Source organism: Loxodonta africana, chromosome 10, assembly GCF_030014295.1.
Source record: "Loxodonta africana isolate mLoxAfr1 chromosome 10, mLoxAfr1.hap2, whole genome shotgun sequence".
Taxonomy (NCBI): Eukaryota; Metazoa; Chordata; class Mammalia; order Proboscidea; family Elephantidae; genus Loxodonta; species Loxodonta africana.
The window spans coordinates 11,250,383-11,258,500 of NC_087351.1; the positions used below are offsets into that span (position 1 = coordinate 11,250,383).

At 40.1% G+C, this 8,118-nt stretch overlaps 1 protein-coding gene across 3 annotated transcripts in view; it reads right to left on the bottom strand.

Annotated features, from left to right (window-relative positions):
- CTDSPL2 (CTD small phosphatase like 2) overlaps positions 1–7,808 on the bottom strand; it is an 87,445-nt gene extending 79,637 nt beyond the window's left edge. Inside the window, exon 1 of one of the 3 annotated variants that reach the window (XM_010599691.3) lies at positions 7,598–7,808. The gene's annotated coding sequence lies outside the window, so the exon portion shown is untranslated. The remainder of the gene's footprint in view (positions 1–7,597) is intronic. The other 2 variants (XM_010599690.3, XM_003420160.4) reach the window with 2 other exon arrangements.
- Positions 7,809–8,118: the final 310 nt, after the last annotated feature.

The window sequence follows — 8,118 nt, forward strand, 5'->3', positions numbered from 1 at the left end:
CGCTCGGATGAGAAGGCAGGAGGGACAGGAAAGCTGGTAAAGGGGAGCCCATGGTTGAGAGAGGGAGAGTGTCGACATGTCCTGGGGTTGGCAACCAATTTCATAAAACAATATGTGCATTAATTGTTTAACTGGAAACTAATTTGCTCTGTAAACCTATATCTAAAGTACAATAAAAAATTTTAAAAAGACAGACAGTTCTCAAAATAAACAATACAAAGAGCCAATAAATAATTTTTAAAACTCAACTGCAGATTAGGAAATGGACAGTAGTGCTGTTTGCATATGATGAACATAATCAATGTCACTGAACTGTTCACACAAAAAAGGCGTAAGTGGCAAATGTTATATATATTTTTACCACAATAAAGCATTTAAAAAAAAGTTTTCTTCATGAACAAAAAAAGAATGCTTTTTCTAAACAATAACCAATTAATTTTCTCCATCAAAAAAACAAAATGAGACATGGGTTATTAGGTTACTCATGACTAAAACGTTTTCCAAAAAAAAAAAACTGATTTGTAGAAGATGGCATTACTCAGTTTGTTCATCACTGAGAACATCTGTATCAAAGCACAGTCATTCGGAGGTAGGTCTTAAAGTGCTGCTATCAGCACACCAACCCAAGCCTTATATACTCTCGGTAGAAAGACAATTAGGGCAAAATCAGTATTTGTTATGGACAGAATAAGAACTCTTATTTCTTTAACCTAAGCTTTAAAAGAACAATAATGTGGAGACTTATAATTCTTAACTGCCTTCCCTAAATACGATTTAAAAATCTTGTAAAAGGAACATTCTCTTTCATGTAAAAAAAATTCATACCAATAAAATTTTATAACACAATGTGTTATTTTATCAAGAACACAGGTTATGAACTCCTGAGAACTGAGAGTACCACAGTTAATCTCTTTCTCTCAACAAACTCAGAGGAAACGTGACACTCCCAGGCTATCATTCCTCATCACACCACTACCCGTTCTACGGAATGTGCCAACACTTTTTCAAAAATTTGCTGGGGCCACCTGTATACAAACAAGTTACAATGTACTTACTGGGTATATTAACAAAGGAATTGTAAAGATTAAAAATTGAGCTTAACTTCAGCAGAGTTTTCCTAAGAGTGGGCAAGAGGAGAGATGTTAACTACTTATTTATTTATTTGCTAAAAACCTCTATTTAAAGGAAATTAATTTTCTATTAAGCTGACTCTCAGGCCAGTAGAAATCTGGAACCCTCAGAACACATTAGTTTAACAGTAAAATAATCAGTGAGATGTTGACAAAGAAGAAAAATAGTTATTAACTAAAAGTCTTTAAAATCATTCAGTAAAACTTTGCCCAAAACTGCACCGAGAATCTGAAATAATTTCCCACTATTTTTATCACCACCTACAAAGGAAAAACTAATCCATATGATTGGAATAAACTACATGGGAGAAACAGGAGAGGGGGAAAAAAAGTGTTTTTTGAAGAGCAAATTAATTTAAATTACAGTAAAATATGCGAAAGCTGGAACCTGTGTAAGGCGGAAACCTGTCAGAAAAGGAAAACTCAAATATTTTCCACTAAAACAAGTGATAGAGAAGTGGTAAGACTGCACCGTCATAGGCGGAAAACTTTAGGGACCCAGAACAAGAAGACAGTTGTGTTGAGTTCCAGCTCTCACAGGTTTCACCGCAGTAATACTCAAAGATTAGGTTTAATCATAATTCATTAATAGAAGGGTCTTCTTGTTTGCTGTTATCACCAAAAAAAAAAAAAAAAAGTATATTCCCAATTGGGGAAAAATGCATGATTGTTTGAAATGTAATTGTGAATATTTTTTATCTGTAAAGAGGAAATTAAAGGATTATAGAATGATCTTAATTTAACAAAATATACCAAAGCAGGTACTTGCAAGGTCAGTGAGAGGTTAGTTATCTTCAACTTAACAGGATAATCATACATACTTGGGGAATGCTAGGAAGAAACCAATTACCGCTAATGCAAATCATCATAGTTTTTCTCAACTAAAAAGGTACACCTATCTTAATAAAACATACTTTTAAAATTCCCATTTAAAGATTAACTGGTCAACATGAATAACTTAAAATATGAGGTTATGCTGCTAACAGGGTCTTAATCGTCCTCTTATCTATTTTTAGCAACTTCCCTGCTTTTTCAGTCCCCAATTTCTCAGTGTAGAAATATTTAGTCCAAAGGAAAAAAAATTCTTCCAAAACTATACAAGCTGTTATTACTACATATTAATCCCAGATATCTCTCAAAACAAGCGTCTTCTACTAGTACACTATTTTGTTTAACCAATATAGTAAACTGTTTCCTAGTTCTAAAAATTATTATAAACTCCAAAACCAAACCCATTGCCATGGAGGTGATTCCGACTTACAGTAACCCTAGAAGGACAGATTAGAACTGCCCCATAGGGTTTCCGAGGCTATAAATCTTTATGAAAACAGACTGCCACGCTTTTCTCCCGTAGAATGGCTAATGGGTTCAAACTGCTCTTTTCCATTATGAGGTGAGCACTTAACCACTGTGCCACCAGGACTCCTTAAGAAAATTATTATAGTTACTATGAAAGCCTCACTGCTAGAACCCCAAGGGAAAGTATTAATGATGATCCATGTTTAATCTAGACATACTCTCTTTTCTTCAATCTCTCTAAATTAACACAGAAGCCTGTGTATACTACTAAATATGGGGTCTCAGTGGAGACCCTGGTGGCATAGTGGTTAAGTGCTACAGCTGCTAACCAAGAGGTCAGCAGTTCGAATCCACCAGGTGCTCCTTGGAAACTCTATGGGGCAGTTCTACTCTGTTCTACAGGGTTGCTATGAGTCGGAATTGACTCGACGGCAGGGGGTTTTGGTTTTTTAATACAGACAACAGGAGTCCTGGTAATGCAGTGTTTAAGAGTTTGCCTGATACCAAGAGACAGAAAGGGCCACATAAATCAGAGACTACATCAGCCTGAGACCAGAAGAACTAGATGGTGCCTGGCTACAACCGATGACTGCCCTGACAGGCAACATAATAGAGAATCCTCGATGGAGCAGGAGAACAGTGGGATGAAGACCTCCAGTTCTTGTAAAAAGACCAGACTTAATGGTCTGACTGAGACTAGAAGGACTCCGGAGGTCATGGCCCCCAGGCCTTCTGTTAGCCCAAGAATGAAACCATTCCCAAAGCCAACTCTTTAGACAAGGATTGGACTGGACTGTAAGACAGAAAACGATACTGGTGAGGAGTGAGCTTCTTGGCTCAAGTGGACACATGAGACTATGTAGGCAGCTCCTGTCTTGGGGGGGAATGAGAAGGGAGATGGGGACAGAAGCTGGCTGAATGGACACAGGAATACAGTATGGAGAGGAGGAGTGTGCTGTCTCATTAGAGGGAGAGCAACTAGGAGTACAAGGCAAGGTGTATTTAAATTTTTGTATGAGAGACTGACTTGATCTGTAAACTTTCACTTAAAGCACAATAAAAAAAATTTTTAAAACAGAGTTTGCCTGATAGTCAAAAGGCTGGCATTCGAATCCACCAACTGCTCCTTGGAAACCCTATGGGGGAGTTCTACTCTGTCCTATAGGGTCACTATAAGTCAGAATAGACTCGATGACAATGGGCAATACAGTCAACAGGAGCCCTGGTGGCTCAGTGGTTAAGCGCTCGGCTGCTAAGAGAAAGGCTGGCGGTTCACGCCCACCAGCAGCTCTGCAGGAGAAAGATGTGGCAGTCAGCTTCTGTAAAGATTACAGACTTAGAAACCCTATGGGGAAGTTCTATTTTGTCCTGTAAGGTTGCTATGAGTTGGAATTGACTCTACAGCAGTGGGTTTGATTTTAATATAGTCAACGGGCCTACTGTGAACTTAAAAGCCTTTTAAAAAAATATTTTACAACACCTTTTTTTTTTTTAAAAAAAAAAAAGGAATTTTAGTGTTTCCCATCATTTCTTTTAATGAGGGGCATAGAAATGAGGTAAACAACAAACCCGTACCCATTGTTGACAAGTCAATTCCGACTCATAGAACCGTATAGGACAGGGTAGAGCTGCCCCACAGGGTTTTCAAGGCTGTAATCTTTACAGAAGCAGACAGCTACATCTTTCTCCTGCAGGATAGCGGGTGGGTTCAAACAACTGACCTTTTGGTTAGCAGCTGAGTGCTTAATCACTGCAACACAGGGTTCCTTAAACAAACAAAAGGTCAGCCAAACTATAAACCATATTCGTTCTTAATGTCCTATGATTCTTCTTGGAACCACACTCAAATCTCACCCCTCACTACTGGCAGATCCCCAAGATTCCCAAAGGTCCCCAAGAGGCCCAAGCATCTCATTACGACTCTCCCCCCACCATGTCTGTCTTCCTAAGCAAACAAACCAAACCAAACCCATTGCCATAGAGTCAATTCCAACTCATAGCGACCCTACAGGACAGAGTAGAACTGCTCCATACGGCTTCCAAGGAGCACCTGGTGGATTCAAACTGCCATCCTTTTGGTTAGCAGCCATAGCTCCCAACCACTGTGCCACCAGGGTTTCCCCTCCCTTGGCAGTGCCCCTGTATTCTGTATCTCTCCTGTGTTTCACTGCCTCTATACCCTCACCAAGCTGTGGTATCAGCAAGTTTATTTGACAAACTAATCTGTGCTAACGTTATTAATAAAAGATGGCAGTTTAAAGTTTTTCTTCCAGAAAATGTGATTTTTTTTATTGTGGTAGGTGTATGTGTAACAGAACATTTGCCATGGCTACATTTTTTACACGCACACTTAAGTGACACTAATTACATTCATCGTGTTGTGCAACCATCACCACTAGCTGTTTCCAAACAGTGATTTTAAACAAATTTGGACATTTTAGAAAGAATTCCGTAACACCCAGGAGAGATACAGATAAAGTTAGGCTTTGGCAATTCTCAACTGAAGCCAACCACATGGTTTACCTAATTGTAATGGAGGTCCAATTACAATTTAATACAGTTTAGATTAGAATTTAATGTCATTATTCAACCAGTAGTAAATATATGTCTGGCTTAAATATACACCTTGGGGTAAATGTCAAGTAAGTGGAAACTAAAGCTGCACCCATCTGGTTCTAACCCAGGTTCCCTATCTGTTCAATCTCCCCATCCTCAAAGGACAGCAAGAGACCCCTGTGGTCGGTCTAGTTAAAATCATGTAACTTTTTAACCTGCTCAGAAAAATTATATAGAGCACAGTACAAGAGGTTCTCTGAACGTATTTAACATTTGTAATGTAAAGTGTTGTTTCTACTTTATGCTTTCACAATTAACTTGGTAAACAGAATATATAATTAGGTATTATTTCAAATTCTAGCAAACCACTTTGTTATCTCATTAATCCAAATCACTCTCTCCTAAAACCAAGATACATTAGGAACATTGTACTCACTCTGTAGCTAATTCTCTAGTAGGAGATTAGAGTCGAGTACATAACTACTGAACAGCAGGTCCAAGTTTCCTTAACTAGCATCTGAAGGATTCTGTTATATAATAATCTTGGGAAGAAACCCCTTGACCAGAAATGACAAACTTGGGATGGGCTAGACGAATGTGGGAAAAATGAAACTTTCCCAATTCTTAATTTCTTAACAATGGAAAAAGAATAACATCACTGACTCAAATGAACTGCTCAAGAGATGCTGGGTAGAATGGAATATTGTAAAACATATAAATTCTTTTTGGTATTTCTATACAGCTTGACTCGACGGCACTGGGTTTATACAGCTTGATTCAGAATTTCTATCTACAATATCACAAAGGTTAAGGATCGCACCACTTAAAGCTTTTACATTCATTCAACCCATACTTGTAAGAGTGTCAAGAGCCCAGGTACTGAATAAACGTAGTACTAAACGATCTGGGAGGATTCCTGAGGACATATTATACAACGCTCACTCAGCTACCCCTAAAACAAACTTCATTAAAAACATTAATGCTTGATCAACTACCCAAAAAGCTCATTAAAATACAGGTAAAGCCTACAGTAGGTCAAAAATTTATTTTAGATTCCCTTAAGTCACATATCTGTCCCAATTTTTCACATAAATTGACTCAGCAAGTATTCAACATGCCTTCACCTCCCTTTCCCACCCCAATCTATTGATTCTAGAAGCATGAAGTTCAACTCAATCCTAAAAGATTGCTTCACATAAGAGCTACAGCTTGTCTTGACTTCCTTTATGACCTTGGGCAAAGTCTATCAGATGCCAACTGTAATGATGTTTATGTATTCCTATTATTGAAATTTAATCCTAATATCTTTCTAAAATAGTGAAGTTCTCTAAGTGGGTCCTAGAGAGCTGAAAGCTTTTGAGTTATAAACACCAACTGACATTTTCCATGAACCACACATTTTTTGAAACTTACTTTGATTAGTTAAAAAACTACAAAGGCTCCAAAATTCAAAAAGAGTGAAAACCAAATTCTTTTAAAACAAGACTGGTCTGCAATGTAAAGAAAGAAAAAAAAAAGATGAAGAAAATTAGCTTTAACTTGCCATTTCCTTGCTTTTATAAGGACAGCAGCTGGATCACAAACCAAATTTTAAAACTTGGCAAAGACTAGAGAGAACGGAATATAAGCAATCTACAATCTAAAAATTACGAACATAAAGCTATCATTTCAAGTCACTAATTTGTACACCCATGATGGGCAGTAATCTCGGTAATGCTTTATTAGCATTAGAAAAATAAATTCCTGCCTTGGAGGAACACCTATTAAGTACATTTCATTTCTGGACCTTAGGACAGTTTACGAGCAGTATCTCTTTAGGCTTCGCTAAAGTACTCCGAAGTGCTTAATTAACATCATTCACACAGCCAACCACCACTAGGGCGAGAAGTAAACAAACACGATTTACTTGTGTAATTATTTACCATGGAATTCTACACAAGGATGCAAAAGTGAACATCCACACAGGCATTTATTTAATAGCCAAAGAAAACGGAGTGAACGCTAAGGATAAGGAGGTTCGCTTTTAATTGACGACTCTCGAAACCAGAGGCCTTCCACACGTTCTTTACAAACACTCTTGACTTGAAAAAGTAACAATGTCAACTCAACACTTTAACAGTTCAGAAGGTAAACAGAACTCAGTGATATCCCTTCTTCTAGACCCTCAAAAGGTGCTTATAAAAACAGAGATAGAAAACAACGCCTCCCTAAAAGCATCCTAATAGAAAGAATGAAATGCCCCAAACATCAGCTGGCCCAAGATGGACAGAAAAGCTGATCTTCTAACCCAATTACCCGGAGGGATCCCAGGGTTTGGGGCTCGGAACGTGCGACGCGGTGGGGGTGGGCAGCAGAGTGAAATCTAACCCCAGAAATCCTAACACAGGCCGCAGCCTGAGAGCTGAAGCTGGCGGGAAGTGAGCGCCCCTTCTGCTCCCAGGAGAGAGCCCAGAGAAGAGCGGCTCCACACAGTGGACGTACGCGGCGCCAGCAGTGCCTGCCTACCACAGCGCTGGAGGACCCGGTGGAGAAGGGGAGGAGATCCCGGCAGAGGGCCCTGGAAGAGGCGGACTAGGCTGGGAGCAGCGGCAGCGGCTGGACAAGGGGGTTACCTAACTGTGACGACAGAGAAGTAAGTGTCCTCAGGCTCCGGCGATGGTCCCGACTGCGCAGTGTGTGATGTCTTTCCCGCTTAGCCCGCAGCAGCAACAGAACCAGATCCTTCAGCCAGTCGCCATTTCCCGCCTACCGACCTGCTGCACCGCACGGACAGGGACCCGGATGGAAAGCGGCCTCTCCGCGCAGGCGCTGTGACTTCCTCCTCCCCCTCCCGCCACAATTCCGCGAGGTGGGAGGGAAGGAATGCGGGCGGCCACAGCGGCAAAAAAAAAAAAAAAAAAAAAATTTTGCTTCCGCGAACAGCGTTAAGTATTCCTGCCGCTGGAAGAAACTCGAGTCTAAATTCCTGGCACAAATTGAAAACAAGGCCTTAGGACCGGAGGGAGTAACAAGGACAAAACCCATCGGGATACTCCAGGGTCTGGGGGATATTTGTGCTTTAGGGGCTTCCGTAGCTGGCTGTGGAGTGGTCGCAGGGGGAGTAGGGAGTAAAGCGTTGGGAGTGGAGAGGCGG